Below are 20,812 nucleotides of genomic sequence, written 5' to 3' on the forward strand. Positions count from 1 at the left end.
TCCTCATACCAACGCTGTCTGGGGGGACAGCTGTCATTTTTGGCTGCTTATTTCCCGGGCCCTCCCTGCAGCACTGAGTCTTTCTATCACAAAATGACTTTCCTTCATTGTGCAGGGAGAAAGAAGGCCTTCTCAGAGTCTCTCTCGGCGATCGAAGTGTCCATCTCCATGTGATCAAAAGGCGTCTAAGTTTAGGCACAGAGAAAGCAGCATTCCCAACTCCAGAAGTTCCTGGGAGAACGGGGCCAGCTTTCTGACAGAGAAGTGTACTCAGTGTCCTCTGGGAAATTAGCTTTAGTTCTGTACCAAGAGCCTGTAATTACACTGACCAGGCTTGGGTACTGGAGATGATGATTAAGGCACGAATGAAAAAATAAAAGATCCTTTTGTTTTTATGCTCATTATGCCTTTTTTTGACGACTATCCAAAAAAATGTCTTTCAAACAATTAGCTTAATTAGCAGATAGCACTTTCATTCCCAGCCCCAAGCCACGTGCCCAGCAGTTGATCATAGCCAGGTGAGGATGCAGTGGCCCTGCCTGCCTGCCTCCTGCCACCCTCCTCCGTGTTCCAGAACATGGCACTTGGGGCTGGCCTTTGCCATGCCCTCAATCTCCCAGCAGCTTCTGGGCTGAGCTCATTGCCGTCTGTGAGCCCAGCTCTGCCTGGCAGCCCTGGCTCCTCAAGACAGGAGGCTATTTGTTTGAGGGAGGGAAGGAGTAGGTGGAAACCAAGCTTCCTGGTCTGATCAATCCAATCCGGTCTAACCCGGCCCCAGCCTACATTCCAGGTCCACATGCCCTTCCCGGAAGCCACCCACTCTCCACCTCCCCACCCCTGGCCTGCTGTCCCTGCTCCACACTCCCGAGCATCCCAGATCCTGCCTGTGCCTCAGGGCGCCTCGCCTCCTCCACGAGGCCTTTCCTGTCTCTTTTAAGGTCTTTCGCCTGCACTTCCCCCATTGTGCTCACTACTTTAAAATGGGTTCAATTATAAAGGCAGTCCACGAGCTTATTCTTCACAGAAAACAGTTAGCAATGCACAATGACCTAGAATGAAGTGTGAAGTCCTCCGCCACTGCCTCCCCGCTCCCCACCCGTTCCCCAAGGTAACCGCTGGGAACAGCTGGTCACATTCTGAACGTTGCCCGGCGCTGGCTTCTTTGGTTCAGCTGAGTGCATATTGGACGTTTTCCATATTCGGTCCTGCAGGTCAGCCTAACTCTGCAGTGGCTGCTGAACTGCCCACGTCCTTACCAGCGCACTCTCGTGGGGTTGCAGGAGTCTGTCACTGACGAACTCACAGTACACATCCTCCTCCTCCTCCTCCTTTCCTCTTCTTCACCCTCCTCCTCTTCCTCCTCGCCTCCCTCCTCTTGTTCCTCATACCCCTCCTCCTCCTTCTCCCCCCACTTTTCATCCTTTGTGCAAATTAGAGGTCTTAAGTTCATTCTTAAAATGTCATTCTTACTCCCTTGCATTCTGACTTTCTTCTCACTGTAAATGATATATGCATACAAATATTCTGACTTATTTTTATAATACGGATAAGTATAGAGAATCATATAAAACCCCTACATGCACATTTAACAAGCAGTAATGTTTTTGAGATACAGCATATTTCGTTTTATTTTGCTTCACTAATACTGTGGATTTTTTGTTTCTTGTTTTTTTACAAATTGAAGGTTTCCAGCAACTCTGTGTCAAGCAAGTCTATTGGTCTCATTTGCCCAACAGCATGTGCTCAGCTTGTGTCTCTATGTCGCATTTTGGTAATTCTCATAATATTTTAAACTTTTTTCCGATCATTATATGTGTTACGGTGATTACGACCAGTGATCTCCGAAGCTGCTATTGCAATTGTTTAGGGCACCAAGGACCACACGTATAGAAGACAGTGAGCTTAATAACGTGCTGTTCTGACTGCTCCACCAGCCAGCCAATCTTTCTCTCTCTCCTCCGGCCTCCCCATTCCCTGATTCACAACAATATTGAAATGAGACCAATTGATAACCCTACTGTGGCTTCCAAGTGTTCAAATGAGAGGAAGAGTTGCATGTCTCTCCCTTTAAATGAAAAGCTAGAAACGATTAGGCTTCATGGGGAAGGCATGTCTCTCCTCATGCTGAAACAGGCTGAAAGCTAGGCCTCTTATGCCAAACGGTTAGCCAAGCTTTGAAAGCAAAGGAAAATTCTGGAAGAAAGAAGTGCTAATCCAGCAAACACACAAATGTAAGGAAGGGAAACTGCTTCATTGCTGATATGGGAAGGTCTTAGTGGTCTGGGTAGAAGACCAAACCAGCCGCAGTATCTCCTTAAGCCAAACCCTAATGCAGAGCAAGGCTGGAACTCTCTTTGATTCTGTCAAGGCTGAGAGAGGTGAGGAAGCTGCAGAAGGAAAGTCTGATGTTAGCCGAGGTTGGGCCATGAGGTTTAAGGGAAAAAGCCGTCTCCATAACATAGAAGGGCAAGCTAAAGCAGCAGGTGCTCCGGAAGAGCTAGCTAAGATCACTGATGAAGACAGATTTTCAGTGTAGACCAGACAGTCTGGTAACAGAAGAAGATGCCATTTGGACATTCATAGCTGGAGAGGAGAAGTCAACATCTGTCTTCAAAACTTCAAAGGACAGGCTGACTGTCTTGTTAAGATCTGATAGAGCTGGTGTCTTGAAGTTGAAGCCGAATCTCGTGACCATTCTGAAAATCCTAGGGCCCATCAGAATTATGCCAAAGCTACTCTGCCTGTGCTCTACAAATGAAGCCACAAAGCCTGACAGCGCATCTGTTTGCAGCATGGTTTACCGAATATTTTAAATCAACTATTGAGACTACGGCTCTGAAAAAAAGGATTCCTTTCAAAACGTTACGGCTCATTGACAAGGCACCTGGTCCTCAAGAGCTCTGATGGAGATTTACAAGAAGATCAATGTTTTTTTCATGCCTGCTATCACAACACCCATTCCAAAGCTCATGAAATAGTGAAATGAGTTATTTTGGCTTTCAAGTCTTATATTCAGAAATACATTTCATAAGGATGTAGCTACCATAACTAGTAATTCCTCTGATGGGTCTGGGCAAAGTAAATTGAAAACCTTCTGGAAAACGTTCACCATTCTAGATGCCATTAAGAACACTCACAATTCAAGGAGGGAGGTCAAAATGTCAACATTAGCTGTAATCCCAGCACTTTGGGAGGCCGAGGCGGGTGGATCACAAGGTCAAGAGATCGAGACCATCCTGGTCAACATGGTGAAACCCCGTCTCTACTAAAAAATATACAAAAAATTAGCTGGGCACGGTGTTGCGTGCCTGTAGTCCCAGCTACTCAGGAGGCTGAGGCAGGAGAATTGCCTGAACCCAGGAGGCAGAGGTTGCAGTGAGCCAAGATCGCGCCATTGCACTGAAGCCTGGGTAACAAGCGCGAAACTCCATCTCAAAAAAAAAAGTCCACATCAGCAGGAGTTTGGAAGAAGCTGACTTCGGCTGTCAAGGATGACTCTCAGGAGTCTGAGATTTCAGCGGAGGAAGTCACTCCATGTGTGGCAAAAATAGCAGGAGAACTAGAACTACGAGTGGAGCCTGAAGATGTGACTGAATTGTCACACTCTCACGACCAAACTTGAATGGATGAATAGCTGCTTCTTGTGGGTGAGCAAAGAAAGTGGTTTTTTGAGATGGAATCTGCTCCTGGTGAAGATGCTATGGACGTTATTGAAATGACCATAGAGGATTTAGAATACCACATAATCTTAGTTGGTAAAGCAGTCGCAGGGTTTGAGAGGATGGACTCCAATTTTGAAAGCAGTTCTGCTATGGGTAAAAGGCTATCAAACAGCATTGCATGCTACAGAGAATCTTTAGTGAAAGAGTCCAGGGAGGCAAACTTCACTGTCTTATTTTAAGAAACTGCCACAGTCACCACAACCTTTGACAACCACCATCTGATCCGTCATCAGCCATCAACGTCGGGGTCAGACCCTCCAGCACCAAGAAGACGACTTGCCGAAGGCTCAGATGATCATTGGCATCGTCTCAGCAATAAAGCATTTTTAAATTAAGCTATGTCCATTTTTCAGACATACTGTCATTGCATACTTAATAGACTACAATATAGTGTAAATGTAACCTTTACATGCACTGGGAAACCACAAAACTTGTGTCATTCATTTTGTTCTGATATTTCCTTTATTGCAATGGTCTGGAACCAAACCTGTAAGATCTCTTTGCTCAAAAAGAGAAAAGAGAATAGAAACAAAATCAGTTCCAGTCAAGCTAAATCCTCTCACTGTTCCTCATTTCTCTCCTCCTGACATTTTTTCAGTACTCGTCATTCTAATGCTGTGTATTTTTTTTTCCATCCTTGTTTTCACAGTTTGCTACTATGGTGGGGGGGAATATGAAGATATTGAAGAACCCATATGGAGCATGGCACAACCAGAGTGATGACCAGCCATCTGCCACCCAGCTTCCCAGCACTGACCCCTGAATGTTGATTCTGCACATAGGGAGTCTTTCGTCAAGAGATATTAACCCTCTATTTCCTTCCGCAGCTCGCCCTTCACTCAGCATTATACTTTGAGATTGCTTCCTGTAAATACTTGCAAGTCTAGCTGCTCTCGTTAACATCATGCTTTCGTGATGGGGAAAGCATGGCATCCATACCCCGTTTGGCATCTCCCATGGGGAGAGGAAGGAAGTTACGTCCAGGAACCCAGGGGTCATGCAAGCAGAGCCTGTCCTAACAGGGCCGTCGCTGGGCCTCGACCTCACACAGGTATATGAGATGCTTTTGTGGGGATTGGGACAAAAACAGCTGCAATGCCCATTGCTTTATTTACTTGCAGAATTTGTTTGACATTTCCTAAAATTTGGATATGCCTGTTGTGAAAAACAGACTCACTTGTTTAAACCCAAAGAATGGACTCAGAGACCCAGGGAACAGCGAAAGTGAGATTGCAGTGACAGTGTTGCAAGGTCAGGTGTCTGACGGGCAGGCACGCCCAGCACAATCACAACAAGCAGTTTATCTCCTATGTGCAGGTCCCTCCCCGGTTCCTCATAGGCTGAAGACGGGGGGTCACAGTCTTCCTGCACGTCACCTATCGGCTGTTGGGTAGGGGCTTTAGGAGTTTTCTTTAGGACTGTCCTGCTGTGTTTTGTCGCAGCCCACAATGCATTGCAATCCTAGTCCACTCGGGCTCTTCAAGTGTTTGACTTATGACCGAAGTACTGGGCAGGCTGCTAAGAACAGACAAAGGGGGCTATTTTGCAGGCTAGTAAACTTTCATCTTAGACTAAACTACTTTGGTTTGGGTGAGGGCAACTAACAGAGGGGTGGGGGTGACAAGCAGGCATTGGCTATCCAAGCAGCGGCCTAGTATATCCTGGTTTTTTTTTTTCTGTAGTTTGCTGACCTAAACCAATTCCAGGCACTTTGTCTTGAAAATGGACCACTCTCTACATTATTTCCTTCACTATGAATATGTAAATGTTATATTTGCTGGGAGGAAAACAAAAAATTGGGAACAGCTAGACTAGGGAGGCATTTTGCTATTTTGTAAATAAACACAGGGTCCTCTCCTGGCTATCTGTTGACAGTCCTAAGGGAAAACACCATGTCCAGTACAGGTGGGAGGGCTGGGATGGAGAAGGGGGCCCTCCTGTGCTGTCTGGGTACGAATCCAACGGCACCAACAGGCAAAGGGCCCAGGGAAGCCCTGGGGAAGTGAGGATGCCCTGTGTTAACTGGCAGAGGGGGTATGAATGACAAAGAGAATGGGTTAGAGAGTTAAAGGGTTGGCATCTGCTGTCTCATTTGCTTAAGGTATCAGAGGGTAAGAAGTCAGGCAGAAAGCACAGGTCTAGTCCAGGAAAAGCGGTAAAGCAAGAGGAGTCTGGGCCTAGCACCTCGCACAAAGACATCAACGCATCTTTTCCTCCCTCCTCCCCACCATCAAAATCATTATTCAGGAAAGAGGCTGATGCTAGTCATAGTCCCTACAAGTAAGTCTCCGGGGCATTTGCATCCTTCCTCCCAAGTGTGGCATGAGATATTCTGTTCCTACTGGGTCAGGTCCACGCCCTGGGGCACACTTCCTGTAAGTACAGCATAAGACATTCTGTTCCTACTGGGTCAGGTCCACGCCCTGGGGCACACTTCCTGTAAGTGTGGCATGAGACATTCTGTTCCTACTGGGTCAGGTCCACACACTGGGGCACACTTCCTGTAAGTGTGGCATGAGACATTCTGTTCCTACTGGGTCAGGTCCATGCCCTGGGGCACACTTTCTGTAAGTGTGACACGAGACATTCTGTTCCTACTGGGTCAGGTCCACACACTGGGGCACACTTCCTGTAAGTGTGACATGAGACATTCTGTTCCTACTGGGTCAGGTCCACACACTGGGGCACACTTCCTGTAAGTGTGGCATGAGACATTCTGTTCCTACTGGGTTAGGTCCACACACTGGGGCACACTTCCTGTAAGTGTGGCATGAGACATTCTGTTCCTACTGGGTCAGGTCCACACACTGGGGCACACTTCCTGTAAGTGTGGCATGAGACATTCTGTTCCTACTGGGTCAGGTCCACGCCCTGGGGCACACTTCCTGTAAGTGTGGCATGAGACATTCTGTTCCTACTGGGTCAGGTCCACACACTGGGGCACACTTCCTGTAAGTGTGGCATGAGACATTCTGTTCCTACTGGGTCAGGTCCACACACTGGGGCACACTTCCTGTAAGTGTGACGTGAGACATTCTGTTCCTACTGGGTCAGGTCCACGCCCTGGGGCACACTTCCTGTAAGTGTGGCATGAGACATTCTGTTCCTACTGGACCAGGTCCACGCCGTGGGGCACACTTCCTGTAAGTGTGGCGTGAGACATTCTGTTCCTACTGGGTCAGGTCCACGCACTGGGGCACACTTCCTGTAAGTGTGACGTGAGACATTCTGTTCCTACTGGGTCAGGTCCACACACTGGGGCACACTTCCTGTAAGTGTGGCATGAGACATTCTGTTCCTACTGGGTCAGGTCCACGCCCTGGGGCACACTTCCTGTATGTGTGGCATGAGACATTCTGTTCCTACTGGGTCAGGTCCACGCCCTGGGGCACACTTCCTGTAAGTGTGGCATGAGACATTCTGTTCCTACTGGACCAGGTCCACGCCCTGGGGCACACTTCCTGTAAGTGTGGCGTGAGACATTCTGTTCCTACTGGGTCAGGTCCACACACTGGGGCACACTTCCTGTAAGTGTGACGTGAGACATTCTGTTCCTACTGGGTCAGGTCCACACACTGGGGCACACTTTCTGTAAGTGTGACGTGAGACATTCTGTTCCTACTGGGTCAGGTCCACGCCCTGGGGCACACTTCCTGTAAGTGTGACATGAGACATTCTGTTCCTACTGGGTCAGGTCCATGCCCTGGGGCACACTTCCTGTAAGTGTGGCATGAGACATTCTGTTCCTACTGGGTCAGGTCCACGCACTGGGGCACACTTCCTGTAAGTGTGACATGAGACATTCTGTTCCTACTGGGTCAGGTCCATGCCCTGGGGCACACTTCCTGTAAGTGTGGCATGAGACATTCTGTTCCTACTGGGTCAGGTCCACGCCCTGGGGCACACTTCCTGTAAGTGTGACGTGAGACATTCTGTTCCTACTGGGTCAGGTCCACACACTGGGGCACACTTCCTGTAAGTGTGGCATGAGACATTCTGTTCCTACGGGGTCAGGTCCACACACTGGGGCACACTTCCTGTAAGTGTGGCATGAGACATTCTGTTCCTACTGGGTCAGGTCCACGCCCTGGGGCACACTTCCTGTAAGTGTGACGTGAGACATTCTGTTCCTACTGGGTCAGGTCCACACACTGGGGCACACTTCCTGTAAGTGTGGCATGAGACATTCTGTTCCTACTGGGTCAGGTCCACACACTGGGGCACACTTCCTGTAAGTGTGACGTGAGACATTCTGTTCCTACTGGGTCAGGTCCACGCCCTGGGGCACACTTCCTGTAAGTGTGGCATGAGACATTCTGTTCCTACGGGGTCAGGTCCACGCACTGGGGCACACTTCCTGTAAGTGTGGCATGAGACATTCTGTTCCTACTGGGTCAGGTCCACGCACTGGGGCACACTTCCTGTAAGTGTGACGTGAGACATTCTGTTCCTACTGGGTCAGGTCCACACACTGGGGCACACTTCCTGTAAGTGTGGCATGAGACATTCTGTTCCTACTGGGTCAGGTCCACACACTGGGGCACACTTCCTGTAAGTGTGGCATGAGACATTCTGTTCCTACTGGGTCAGGTCCACACACTGGGGCACACTTCCTGTAAGTGTGGCATGAGACATTCTGTTCCTACTGGTTCAGGTCCACACACTGGGGCACACTTCCTGTATGTGTGGCATGAGACATTCTGTTCCTACTGGGTCAGGTCCACACACTGGGGCACACTTCCTGTAAGTGTGGCATGAGACATTCTGTTCCTACTGGGTCAGGTCCACACACTGGGGCACACTTCCTGTAAGTGTGGCGTGAGACATTCTGTTCCTACTGGGTCAGGTCCACGCACTGGGGCACACTTCCTGTAAGTGTGACGTGAGACATTCTGTTCCTACTGGGTCAGGTCCACGCCCTGGGGCACACTTCCTGTAAGTGTGGCATGAGACATTCTGTTCCTACTGGACCAGGTCCACGCCCTGGGGCACACTTCCTGTAAGTGTGGCGTGAGACATTCTGTTCCTACTGGGTCAGGTCCACACACTGGGGCACACTTCCTGTAAGTGTGACGTGAGACATTCTGTTCCTACTGGGTCAGGTCCACACACTGGGGCACACTTTCTGTAAGTGTGACGTGAGACATTCTGTTCCTACTGGGTCAGGTCCACGCCCTGGGGCACACTTCCTGTAAGTGTGACATGAGACATTCTGTTCCTACTGGGTCAGGTCCATGCCCTGGGGCACACTTCCTGTAAGTGTGGCATGAGACATTCTGTTCCTACTGGGTCAGGTCCACGCACTGGGGCACACTTCCTGTAAGTGTGACATGAGACATTCTGTTCCTACTGGGTCAGGTCCATGCCCTGGGGCACACTTCCTGTAAGTGTGGCATGAGACATTCTGTTCCTACTGGGTCAGGTCCACGCCCTGGGGCACACTTCCTGTAAGTGTGACGTGAGACATTCTGTTCCTACTGGGTCAGGTCCACACACTGGGGCACACTTCCTGTAAGTGTGGCATGAGACATTCTGTTCCTACTGGGTCAGGTCCACACACTGGGGCACACTTCCTGTAAGTGTGACGTGAGACATTCTGTTCCTACTGGGTCAGGTCCACGCCCTGGGGCACACTTCCTGTAAGTGTGGCATGAGACATTCTGTTCCTACGGGGTCAGGTCCACACACTGGGGCACACTTCCTGTAAGTGTGGCATGAGACATTCTGTTCCTACTGGGTCAGGTCCACGCCCTGGGGCACACTTCCTGTAAGTGTGACGTGAGACATTCTGTTCCTACTGGGTCAGGTCCATGCCCTGGCGCACACTTCCTGTAAGTGTGGCATGAGACATTCTGTTCCTACTGGGTCAGGTCCACACACTGGGGCACACTTCCTGTAAGTGTGACGTGAGACATTCTGTTCCTACTGGGTCAGGTCCACACACTGGGGCACACTTCCTGTAAGTGTGGCATGAGACATTCTGTTCCTACTGGGTCAGGTCCACTCCCTGGGGCACACTTCCTGTAAGTGTGGCATGAGACATTCTGTTCCTACTGGGTCAGGTCCACGCACTGGGGCACACTTCCTGTAAGTGTGACGTGAGACATTCTGTTCCTACTGGGTCAGGTCCACGCCCTGGGGCACACTTCCTGTAGAGGAGAACTTGCCAACATCTACCAAAGCTGCAGACTCATTTACTCTTTAGCCAACCTAAGCAATCCCACTTCCAGAAATTCACCTGTAAGGTACGCATCCACGATACAAAGCAATATGTGCAAGAGGTTTGTTACAGTGACATTAGTTATAAGAACAAAACATAGAAATGACTCAAATGTCCATGCGTAGGGGATTTGATAGAGTGACCTACTTGTTCCAGTTTTTAAACTGGAAGTTGGTATGCAGGGAATTTTCTCAGTCTCAGACAAACTTTGTCCCATTAGTCTTTAAGCATTTCTGGACCAACAAGACATGTGAGATTCTCCTTGTATTTCCCTGGAATCAGCCATTTCCTAAAAGACCCATCATTCCTTTGAGCGGGGAAGGGTGCTGCTTATTTTTATTTTTATTTTTTTGAGATGGAGTCTCGCTCTGTCACCCAGGCTGGAGTGCAGTGGTATGATCTTGGTTCACTGCAACCTCCGCCTCCTGAGTTCAAGCAATTCTCCTGCCTCAGCTTCCTGAGTAGCTGGGATTATAGGTACTGCCATGATGACCAGCTAATTTTTGTATTTTTAGTAGACATGGGGTTTCACCATGTTGGCCAGACTGGTCTCAAACTCCTGGCCTCAAGCGATCACCTGCCTCAGCCTCCCAAAGTGCTGGGATTATAGGCATGAGCCACCAGTGGCATCAGCCAGTACTGTTATTAGAAGCTAAGATTTGGGGGCTCGGTGTACTGGGGTGTAATCGCTTCTAGGCCATTCCAGTTGACAGAGAAAAAATACAAATATATATATTGTATGTAATATATATGAGTTTATATTTACTCCACTTCAAATGGAACATTTCAGGTTTTCCATGACATCCATTGTATGTTTGTATATAAATCAGTTTTCTCTTACCCTAAATGTTTTTGATTCTTAATCATATTAGAATATAGTTACTGGCTTGCTTTATGCTCTAATATACATAGAATAGTTTCAGGAATTTACTTCTTTGCTTTAATCTTACAATATACCTACAATTTTTCCAAAGTTGAAAACCACTATTACTACTACTAATACAATTACCAAGTAGCCTCAAAGATTTGTGTGCAGTTCTTTTTACTCTTGGAATGTTTTTCACAGAGGACTGGACCCGGAGAACTGTTTTGGAGATGTCTGAATTCTCTTTTTTCTCGGCCTACCTCTGTAACTAATGCAGTTAGGTTCCTTTAAGCCTGATGTTTTCCGTTTTAAAGTTTGTTTTCCTCTCTTTTTGATTTAATTTACTTTGTGAATATGTGAAATTTGTACGCAAAGTCAAAATGATGTGAAAAGCTGTATTGGGAGAAGCCGCGTTTCCACTCATATCCTCTCCTTCACTTTCCCATCCCACTGCCACGGGCAACAACTTTTATTAGTTTCTAGTTTATCTTTCCAGTGTTTCTTTTTGTAAAAACAAGCAAATGTATGTGTGTGTGTGTGACATTCTTATTTCTCCACCTTTCTTTTACACATGGTAACACGCTATACACGCTGTTGTGCATCTTGAGTTTTTCCATCTCACAATGTGTCTTGTAGTCGCTCTGTATGAGCACACGAGCTCATCCTTCCTCACAGCTGCACAGCACACCCTGGGTGCCGATACAGTGGTGTCTTCAGTGGCTCCCAGTGATTACCTCTGGGAAGGGACTGAGAGAAAGGGAGGGAAGGAAGGACAGAGGAGAGGTGGAAGACTTCTATATTTTACTATTTAATGTTTTATAATAAAATATTATTGTATTGCTCTTCTAAAAAATAGACTTTGCCTGGGCAACATGGCGAAACCCCATCTCTTAAAGAAAAAATGTTTAAGCTGGGTGCGGTGGTGCACACCTGTAGTTCCAGCTATTTGGGAGGCTGAGGTGGAAAGATGGATTGAGCCTAGGAGGTTGAGGCTGTAGTGAGCTGTGATCACATCACTACACTCCAGCCTGGGAGACTGAGTGAGACCCTGTCTCTAAGTAATAAACTAAATAAATAATAGACTTTATCTTTTAGAGGAGGTTTAGGTTCACAGCAAAATTGAGGAGAAGATGTCTCATATAGCCTCTGCCCCTACAAACGGATGACCTCTCACACCAGAGGGGTGCAGTGGTTAGAAACTATGAACCTACACGGACACCCATGATCACCCAAGGTCCACAGTTTTCATCAGGGTTCCCCATCGTTGTATTCCCTTTTTAATTAAAAGAATTTTAAGTAATGAGATCTTGGTGAGGTGTACACTAGGAACGTGTCACAAGAGCCAGCTGGCAAGCCCTCTCAGGGGCCAAATTTGAAATAGTTTGACAATGACTGTAATTTATTATAAAACACTGAACAAACAAAGAACTACAAGACCGCAGTAATAATTTTTAAATAGAGAAAAAAAGAAAAAAATTGATTGCTGCCCGAGAAGTTGACTAATATCGAGTCCTTATTCTGGAAATTAAAGAAGAAAAATAGAAAATCTATCCTGCTATTTTGTGCATAGGAACTTTAGTTCATTCCCAATTGCTTAGGGGAAGCTCTTGGTTACAGAAAAATGCCAGTTCATAAGCAGAAGAAACAACAGACTTAGAAAGGCACCGTCTGACCATCCCCAGCGTAATAACCAATTCAGGCAGTTCTCGGAGGTTGCGGCTGTCTTATGTCATTGAACTGCTATAACAAGGTACCACAGGCTGGGTGCTTATAAACAATAGAAATATATAATATTTTTCTCAGTTCTGGAGGTTGGGAAGCCCAAGATCAAAACATGAGCTGATCCGGGGTCTTGTGACGGTCTGCCTTCTGTTTCCTAGATGGGACCTTCCAGCTGTGCCCTTATATGTTGGAAGGGGCAAGGCAGCGCTCTGAGGCCTCTATTATAAGGGCACTAATCCCGTTCACAAGGGCTCCACCCTCACGACTTAATCATCTCCCAAAGGCCCCACTTCCTAATACCATTACATGGAGCATTAGGTTTCAATTGATGAACTCTGGGGGGACACAAAGATTCAGGCCAGAGCAGACGATGAAAGGCTGTTGGAGAATACATATCCACACCGTGCCAAAGTTTTACCCCATCAATTACAAAGGGGAAGTGTGCCTTTATAATGGAGAAATCTGGCAGTCACTATCTCAGTGATTCAATGTAGCATCCTTCACCACAGACGACCTAACCCTACACATCTCCTGAGAGACACAACACGGAGGATGCAGCGTTACCCAGGAGGCCAGAACCGTCTAACTCGGACCCAGCCCAGCTGGGTTTCTGCTGGACAAAATTTGAATCCAAAAGAAACCCAGGGAAGTAGAACAAATCAAGTGAACCATAAAGAAGCAATCAGATTAATCTAGAATGTGAGACGTTCTATAAAACAGCTGGCCTGGTCCCTTTAAAAACCAATTCTGTGGGGAAAAAGTAGGAGATTATTCTACACTAAAATAGACTAAATAGACATAACCGTTGTAATGCATGAAACTTGACTAAACTTCTCTTATTTATTTTAAACAGCCATAAAGATATTTTGGGGAATGGTTGGGGAAATTTAAATTTGGGCCTAATGTTGCGTGATTTTAGGGACTAGTGTTAATTATCTTAGGAGTAACAAGGTCACTGTGTTTATGTAGCAAAATATCCTTCTTCTAAGGAGATGCATGCTGAAATAATCAGGAGTGAAGTATTGTGATATCTGCAATCTATTTTCAGCAAAAATAAAATATATAAACACAGAGATAAAGCAAATACAGACAATGTTAACAACTGTTCGATCTAGGTGGTGGGTACGGGAGTGTTCACAGTATTATTTTTTCAACCTTGCTGTTTGAAATTTTCTTACAAAAAAATGTGGGACAATGCAATTGTAAACATCAAGCATGGATCCCACCTTTTCAGTCGAAACTTTATTTCAGAGGAACCGGAAAGCCCACCTTGCTGAGAGAAAGTCATTACCCAGGGGCGTGTCACAGAAGAATTGAGCTCACAGATGCAGAAGGGCAGACGGAGCGCACTGTGAAACGGCTGATTCAGGCAAGCATTATCTGTCATTGCGGCCACTGAGGAAAGGTCGATGGAACTAAGCATTCACATGGTGCCACGGGACGCTACAGGCTTCATCGCTACAGAAGGACTCAGACAGGCCATCGTCACCTGCTCCCGACAGTGGAGGTTAGGCTCCCTCAGGAAGGAATAGGAAAAGAGCCCCGCCATGATGCTGTGACCTGGGTGACCTACACGGGCCAAGGCCCCAGCCTCAGCTAATCTGATCTTGGCAGAACACCTCGTGGTCCTCCCAGAATGCCAGACGAGGAGAGGCAAGTAAAGAGTGCTTGTGGAGCCATCTCCTGCTCACCTCCCTGTGTCCCCGGGAGGCAGTCACCGAGAGTTTCTCACGGCCTCCCAGGCACTGATGAGGTATGGGGCCTCAGAACGTGGCTGCAGAGTAGAGCTCTACTCAGCTACAGTGTGCACCTGGCCGCTCAGCAGTGGGGACCCAACACTGTCATTGCAATCATCCGGCCCCCTTTTGTCTCACTGTCATCTTTTCTTTTCCTCTTTCTTTTCAGATGGAGTCTCACTCTTGTCTCCCAGGCTGGAGTGCAGCGATGCGATCTCAGCTCACTGCAACCTCCGCCTCCCAGGTTCAAGTGATTCTCCTGCCTCGGCCTCCTGACTGCTGAGATTACAGGTGCTTGCCACTATGCCCAGCTAATTTTTTTGTACTTTTAGTAGAGACAGGGTTTTACCACATTGGGCAGGCTGGTCTCAAACTCCTGACCTCAGGTGATTCACCCACCTTGGCCTCCCAAAGTGCTGGGATTACAGGCGTGAGCCACTGCTCCCTCTTTTTCTTTTTTGAGACAGGGTCTAGCTAGTTGGCCAGGCTGGTGTTGAACTCCTGGCCTCAAGTGGACCTCCTACCTTGGCTTCCAAAAATGCTGGGATTGCAAGCATGAGCCCAGCCTCAGTGTCATCTTTCTTGTGTGTGAGAAAAGAACCATAAGTAACTGGCACCTTTACCATTCTTCCTTCCACTGTCTACATAGATAATAAACTGCCTGAGTCTAAAAATGGCCTATTGTGACTTCACTGATAAAACCAGTCAAGCTTTAGCCTTGGTCTTGCCTTGTCTTGTACGTGAGCGCTTGGCAAAAGGGTCGTCCAGGCATTCTGGCTCCCCAGCGTGCTGTGCTATGAAGCATGTGACAGACTCCAGCCAAACTATGCTCAGCTTCATCATGTCAGTGTCATACAAAAGGGGACTGTGCTGGACTGAAGAGATTTAAGGGCATAGTGAGACGCAGTGTCAGATCCTCGGTTTGAAACTGGTTTGGATAAGCCAGCTGTAAAGGGTATTTTATGGTAAATTGGGGAAATTTGAATATGGTTTGAGTATTAATAAAATAAAAATGTATCTAAGTATAAGATTGGAAGTAGGTGACTTATAAAACTGCATAGTATGATTTTATTTTGGCTTAAAAAATGTGTATAGAAAAATATCTCAAAGGGTGTATCAGTTACCAATTGCCACAATAATACTGTGTAACAAAATAAATATCAGTGGCATGCAATAACAAGCATTTACTTCATGCTCTCTCATCTCTAGGTTCTCTGGAGTTATCCTGGCTGGCCCTGACTGGGCTGAAGGCTGAGCCCTGGTTTACTCCACACGCCTCTCATCCGCCTTGGGCCAACTCCTACTTGAGCCACGTCCTTTTCTGGGTGAGAGGCTAGAGTGCAAATCGGCAAGTCAATCACGTGAGAACAAGTCGAACCTCTAATTGTATCCTGTTTGCTAACATCCCATTGGCCAAAGCAAGTCACACAGCGAGGCGCCAAGTCAAGGGGAGAGTGGTCTCGCCCACCCACCACAACGCCACGGTATGGGATGGAGAACTGGTACCAACGTTTTACTCTCTAGACCAAAGTTACAACAGAAACACTTAGGATGTTTTAAGTTTTTAAATTTTTACTTACTGGCATTTTTCTGATTTTCTGTAATAAACATATACTGTGTACTGAAATGATAGAAATGTTAGTTTAAAACTTAAACAAGTAAACAGCTACTTAGAAGTTCCACCTTTTTGCTCTAAGCCTTCTGCCTCCGATTTCATAACAACTGAGAAGATTTCACTCCATTTCATTACACGTACCCACTTCTGGGGAGGCTGCTGTGTTCCAGGGGTTGGGGGTAGGAGATTGTGGAAGGGTCGGGGAAGGAGACGTCTCTCTCCCCAGGCCACTAGACAAACAGGCCCTGTTTGTCCACATTGGGAGGGTGACGGGAAGGAAGGGTGCCAGCCTGGCGGGCCTGTCCCTGGGGCCCGTCTCAGGACCTCCAGGAAGTGCTTCTGAACCGCGGCCCCAGAGCGTGTCTCCCATTTGTCCACACGTTGACCTGATCTTTCAGAATCCACCCTGTGAGGCCCCAGTCTTGGAAGCCACTGCCCATTGCCAGAACGTGGGGAGCAGAGCAGTGAGCACTGAGCAGGCCTGGGGCTGCCTTTCTTCCCTGGCACACGTCCTGAGGAGGGGAGGGTGTGGGGGCACCTGGCAGAAGCTGTGCCACTGCTGCACTGCATCTCTCTCCCCAGAAGCCCTCACAGTTGATTTGCTCGGGCTGTTCCCATGGCCTGGGACCTGCTTCCCCTTCTCTTCCTCCTCGCAGCTGGCCTCCAGGCAGGAGAGTCTTCATCCTCCTCACCCAAACCATCCCCTCCTTTCTCTGTCTCTTCCCTGTCTCCAGCCTTGGCTTTCTGCAGGCTTTGTTCACACGTCTGTCCCAGCAGCCATGCTCCAGCTGGGCCCGCAGCCCTTACTCTCTAGTGCTGTTCACTCATCCATTAGACAAACGTGCCGAGCACCTGCTGTGTGCCAGGCTCCGCTCGAAGGCCTGGGTGTGCAGCTGCAAACGCCACATTCTGGTGGGATAGACGGGAACACAGAAGTCCCAGGAAATATGAAGCCATGAACGACCCGCACTGGTGCGTGTGTCCGTCTCCCCATGAGACCCAGACCCCACCTGGTTCTCATGTCCAGTTCCTGGGCTTACAGCCCTTGCTTAATCACCGTTTGCCGAGTGGTCAACGGTGGCTTGTGTGGATGGCTTGTGTGGATGTCATGGCGCACTGGCCTTAGACTAGTGCCATGGGGTCAGCTCCTTCTGGCTAGCCATTCACTCTCAGAAACAGTCAGTGCTTCCCTATACCCAGGGCTGAAGCCCTGGTTTCCTCAATGACCCTAAAAAACACCCCACACACATACCCCAGGAGACAGCTGCCTACCCACCGACCCCCTACCAGGACCCCTACCCTCCTGACAAAATTGAGTGTGTCAAGGGCAACCTTGTCCCCAAGAACTGTAACAACAACAAATATGAATCCCTGAAATGACACTTGGACCTCTCTCCAAGAAGCCAATGTTCAAATCGGCAAGTGTTTACTAAGTGCCCACTGAATGCCAGGCAGATGGAACTCATAGAGCTCCCCTCAAGGAAGCATGGAGAGGGGCAGTAAGTGGACACAAGTGTGGAGTATTTCAATCTAGTAAAGATGAGGTCACCGAAGGACAGCTTCCAAGGCCTATAGAGACTGAGCTGGAGGACTGAGTCTGCTGGACGGCTGAGACCAAGCCAGGCACAGAGGGGCAAGGGTGCTTCCAGCAGAGGTGACGATGGGAGCCATGGCAAAGGCTGGGGCACCTGTGGCTGGGGAAGAGGCAGCTTAGCTGTCCAGTGTTTCTAAAGAATAAGATGCCCAAAGGACACCCTGCTTTCCCAAGGCAGGACATGAGGGACTTTCTTGAATGACTGTCAAGGTGTGTGACCTGCTCTGTCCTTGGCTCCGCCGGGTACAGTGCTCAGGACAGGGTGAGCTACGATGCTATCTTTCTCTAATTTAAACTTGAAAAATATTGATTACAGAAGAAATACATGTTCATCATGTAACATTTGGGACATGTAACAGAGCATAAGGAAAAACATAAGTCACCAACAGTCTTGAAAGAGTTAACAGTGGCTGATATTTCTCTCTGAGAATGGAGCACCCAGCATTTCACAGATCCCACAAGGACCCTAACAGGCAGGTACTCTTAGCTGCATTGGCCAGACGGGGAAATGGAGGCATGGGGATGATAGACAATTTGCACAGGACCAGTCGTCGGCAAATGAGAACCCACATTCCCACACAGCAGCCTGAGTTCCAGGACCTCTTTCTCAACCATTAGGGCCATTTTGGTTTAAGCTGCAGTTCCAAACCAGCTGTTGAGGAGCCCCAGGAACCTGCAGGAAACTTATGGCGTATTTCAAATATTTAATAAAAATATAGCAACAGCTATCAGCCACAGGTGCACTCCTACTATTAAGCTGTTTGTGTCCAACTACTTAATAAATAAAACTGTTGTGTTTTTATTTGGTGGGGTGGAGGGTGGTGAGGGGTGTCTAGGAGCTTCGTAAAGGATTGCTGAGATGCTAACGTTTCCATGAGCTGAGAAAGTTTCAGAACCAGCTGATAGTGCACCATGCAGGTGCATATCACCCTTTCTCACTTACAAATGAACTCACAACATATATGTAATTTTATAACCTGCTTTTTTTCCTTTCACAACCTGAGAATACTTTTGCATGTATTTATAAGTAATTTCTTCTTCTTTAGCTAATATTTCATTGTTGGATAGATTTTGCTTTTCAAATTTCTATCCACAATGCTATGTGAACATTTTTGTAAATACGGGCACCATATTGCTCAGCCAAAATGTGTGCATATGTTGAAGACTCTCAATATGTGCCCAAAGTGCTTTCTAGAAAGGTCCTCTCTAACTGCATTCTGACTGAGTGCATCCAAACAGCAGTTTCATTATATATTCACCCATCTGTGTATCATCATTTTAAAAGCGCTTGCCATTTAATAGATTAAAAATGAGTTCTCGTTACTGTTTAAATGTCTTTCCTCAGCTGCTAATGAGTTTGGCAATTTTTGTATTTCCTTACTGGCCGCTTGCGAGTCTATTGTGAATTGCCTATTCACATTCTTTGCTCATTTTTCACTTGGAACGTTTTCTCCTTACTGATTTGCAAACCTCCATCCAATGTTAATGAAAAGCTTAAATCCCCAGCGCAGCTGTGAGAAACGCTGATAGCTGCAGTTCTCTGCTGATCTAATTGTTTTAATAAGTTCCACTAAAGACTCAAAGTCTAATGAAAGGTAGAGATCTGACTTGTGGAGCTTAGGAAAGCTATGTAATTAGAAATTTCCTTTTCCAGTCAAAAGCCAACTATCTTTACTGGTTCAGCTTCCTACTTTTTTCCTATTTTGAAAAACGTATTTAAATATAAAGTACTGGCCTTGGCAGGCTGGGAGGGAGGGCATTACTACCATGTCTGGTTGTTATGTAACTCTCGAATTAACTTAGGGTCTCATTTTCTCTTTCGGTTTCGTATTTTGTCTTTAAAGTGAAGGCCTCAGATCTCTTTGGTTCATTTCTGCCTCAGCCACCTCTGGAGCCAGAAGTGAGGCTGTCACCTAGCAACCAGAGCTCTGCTGGTAGAAACAGAAGCCTCGGGCCCAGCCAAGAGAGGAAAATCACCAGTTGGAATAAAAAGTTTTACGTCTGAACTAGAGAGCCGCCAAAGGCACAGCAGCTAGTAGGAGGCAATGGCCAAGGGGTCCTCCCAGAGGAACCCCAGGCTCTCGGAGGCCCAGACGCAGAGTTGGGGAGAGCTGATGGCTTCAGCAGCAACCTCTGGGTGCTTTGCTCCCCGTCCAGAGGGGCGATGGCAAGTGGAATGCTTTCAACTTGGATCCAGAAAAGAGGTTTTCACTCCCCTATTCCACAACTCGTGCGCGATCTGATCTCTTCGCTCTCTGGTCAGTCCTGGGGGGCCACAAGGCTGGAGGCTTCATGCAAGCATTTGGGCATGCGGGCTGCTCCCTGCGAGTTCAGTTTTAACACCTGAGTCTGAGAAGGAACGTGTAAAACCACTCCAGGACTGGGCGTGGTGGCGCACACCTCTAATCCCACCCACTCCAGGACTGGGCATGGTAGCGCACACCTCTAATCCCACCCACTCCAGGACTGGGCGTGGTGGCGCACACCTCTAATCCCACCCACTCCAGGACTGGGCGTGGTGGCGCACACCTCTAATCCCACCCACTCCAGGACTGGGCGTGGTGGCGCACACCTCTAATCCCACCCACTCCAGGACTGGGCGTGGTGGCGCACACCTCTAATCCCACCCACTCCAGGACTGGGCGTGGTGGCGCACACCTCTAATCCCACCCACTCCAGGACTGGGCGTGGTGGCGCACACCTCTAATCCCACCCACTCCAGGACTGGGCGTGGTGGCGCACACCTCTAATCCCACCCACTCCAGGACTGGGCGTGGTGGCGCACACCTCTAATCCCACCCACTGGAGGCTGAGGCAGGAGGACTGATGGAGCACAGATTGCTCAGGGATTGCCTCTCTCAGCCCGGGTAACACAGCGAGACCCCATCTCAAACTAAACAAAACAAAACAGACTCCAGGGGCTCCCAGGCTGTGAAGCTGGGGGATAATATTCACCCCTCCAGGTGTCCTGCAACCATGATGAGGAGTAAGGAAAGCTGGGGTCACTGACGTTCTGGAGTCACTGAGATTCTGAGTGGAGGAGGGACTGTGTACATTTAGTCCCACCGGCAACACGGCCATAGTTAGTAGTTGCAGGGTTTCCCTGAAACCACCAGCCCCTTCCTCCACGCAGTCCCCCATGGACCTCCACCTCCTATTTTTCCTTCTCTTTCTCCAGGACATGCCTTGGCCCAACGAATATTACTGAGCATGATCAGAGCACAGGCCTTAAACATTCTTCCGTGGTTTGGCTCACTCTTCTGCCCTCTGTTAGGAAACGATAAGCCCCAGGTAGCCCCTGGTCCAGGGAGAACAAAGAGACACGTCGCAGACCTCAA

The sequence above is a fragment of the Callithrix jacchus genome, chromosome 17 (genome assembly GCF_049354715.1).
Source record: "Callithrix jacchus isolate 240 chromosome 17, calJac240_pri, whole genome shotgun sequence".
NCBI classification, from domain to species: Eukaryota; Metazoa; Chordata; class Mammalia; order Primates; family Cebidae; genus Callithrix; species Callithrix jacchus.